Source organism: Vigna umbellata, chromosome 5 (genome assembly GCF_029865625.1).
Source record: "Vigna umbellata cultivar VRB3 chromosome 5, Vumbellata_1.0, whole genome shotgun sequence".
Classification (NCBI taxonomy): domain Eukaryota; kingdom Viridiplantae; phylum Streptophyta; class Magnoliopsida; order Fabales; family Fabaceae; genus Vigna; species Vigna umbellata.
The window spans coordinates 20,077,501-20,081,039 of NC_142169.1; positions in this window are offsets into that span (position 1 = coordinate 20,077,501).

A 3,539-nucleotide genomic window follows, 5' to 3' on the forward strand; every position below is an offset into this window, starting at 1 on the left:
ACACGCACACAAAACATGCACACAACACACGCACACACACACACACTTGCGCACACACATACACGCAAAACGCACACGCGCACATGCACACGCCCACACTCACACACAGACACAAGCACACACAAAACACGAAAGCAACACACACACACGTGTGGACACAACACACGAACACAACACATGCACACGCACACACGCACATACGCACGCACACAAACGCGCACGCGCACACGTGACATACACACACACAGACACACACACACAGACACTGACACACACACACACACGCATGCACTTTCAGACGCACACACACACACAAGCTCACACAGAGACACACACACATCCGCACACACGCACACGCCCACGCACACGCACACAAGCACAAACACACAAACTACACACATGCACACACGCACGCATAAACACACATGCACACAAGCACATGGGCAAGCACACACACACACGCATGTGCACACACACGCACACACACACAACACACACACACGCACACACACATGCACACACTCAAAGTCACACGCTCAAACACACACACAGAGACAAACATACACACACACACAACACAAAACATAACACACGCACTCAAGCGCACACACATAGACAGACACACCCCACCACACACACACCCACAAACACACACACACACGCAGACGCAGACGCACACAGCACACACATTCATACTTGCACACACACACATACACACACAAGCACACACAACACACGCAGACTCACACACACACACTCACGCATACGCACACACACAAACATACACAAACACACACACAACACACGTGCACGCACACACGCTTCCACACATGCACACACCCGCACACTCACACACACGTACACATGCATAGACAAACAACTAACGAACACAAAACACGCACACACACACGCATACACACACGCATGCACATGCACACACGGTTAGACAGACACACACACGCGCACGCATACACACAAAGTAACACAGACACACACACGCGCACGCATACACACAAAGTGACACAGACACACACACATTCAGACACACACATACACACATACACATACGCACTCACACAGAGAGAGACACACACACACACACTCAAACACAGAGACAGACAACTTAACACAACACACACACAACACACGCACACCCAAAGACAAACGCACAACACACGCACACGTACACGCACAGCGACAGACACACACACACAAAAAACACAAGAACGCAGAACACCCACACACACACCCACACACAGCATAGAGAGACACACACACCCAAAAATAACACACACACGCACAAACACACATGCACGCACGCACCCTCTCACACTCACACACACACAGACAAACACACACACACACACACACAAACACAAACACACATACCCACCCATCCACACACATACAAACACACACTTACACACAGACACACACACACACACATACTAACACATAAAGACACATACAAACACTCATACACAAACACAACACACACACACAACACACGAACACAACACACAACACAAGAACACAACACACGCACACGCACACACCCACACACACACGCGCACAGAGAGACACAAACACCCAGAAATAACACACACATGCAAACACGCGCACACACGCACACACCCTTACTGACACACGCGCGCGCACACATTCACATACATGCACCCACTCATACTCACACACAAACAGACACGCACACTCACGCATACACGCACCCACTCACACTCAAGCACACATACACAGACAGACACACCCCACCACACACACACACACGCACATGCAGACGCACACACGGACGCACGTGCATACTCGCACACACACACACATACACACACACGCAAACACAACACACGCCCACTAACACACGCACTCACGCATACGCATACACGCACACACACATACACACACCCACATACACAAACACACACATAACAGACGTGTATGCACACACGCACACGAGCACACATACAAGCGTCCACACACACACACGCACACTCACACACACAGACAACACACGAACGCAAAACACGCACACGCGCACACACACACACACACGCACACGCACACGCACACACACATACACACGCACACGCACACGCACAGAGAGACAAAGACACACACACATTCAGACATACAGACATACACATACACACTAACACACAGAGACAAACACACTAACACAACACACACACACAACACACGCACAAAACACACGCACACGTACACGTAAACCCACAGACACGCACACACACACAACACACGAACGCAACACACGCACACACACACACACCCACACATAGACGCACACAAAGACACACACACCCAGAAATAACACACGCACAAACACACATGCATACACGCGACCGCTCGCACACGCACACACACAGACAAACAAACACACACACACACACAAACAAAAACACACACACCCACCCACCCACACACACACACACACACACAAACACATACACACACAAACACAAAACCCACAAACACACATACACACACACCCACACACACGCACACTTAGACCCACTCACACACAGACACAAACACACACACTCACACAACGACACACGCACACCTAAACGCACACGCACACACACACACATAACACACACGCACAGGTACACGCAGACACGCACAGACACACACAACACACGAACTTAACACACGCACACGCACACATGCATACCCACACACATACACAGACACAAAAAATGCATGCGCACACGCACAAACACAGACACACACACAAACACATAGACACACAAACACACACGCACACACTCACATGCGCACGCAGATAAACACACACACACACACAGACACAACATACACATGCGCACACGCACACACGCAGACACACACAGACACGCACACAACACACGCACACGTACATGCACACACACATAACACACGAACACAACACACGCACACACGCACGCACACACACACACACACAGAGAGACACAGACACCTAGGAAAAACACACACATGCACAAACACGCACACACGCACACACCCAAACACATACATTCGCGCGCGCACACATTCGCAAACACGCACCCACTCATACTCACACACACACATACTCACGCATACACGCACCCACTCACACTCTCACACACACACAAAAACACACACACACAGAGACCCACTCACACACATATGCACACACACACACTTACACACAGACACACAAACACAACACACACACGCACACATAAACGCACACGCACACACCCGCAGATACACACAAAACACACACGTTCAGGTACACGCACACATGTACAGACACACACACACAACACACAAACTTAACACACGCACACGACACACACATACACACACAAAGACACAACACACGCATTCGCACACGCACACACACACACACCTAGACACATACACCCACACACAAACGCATACACACATAGACACACTCACACACACACATGCAAAGACACAGACACACACATAGACACAGACAGAAAAACGCACACGCACACATCCATACACTCACACGG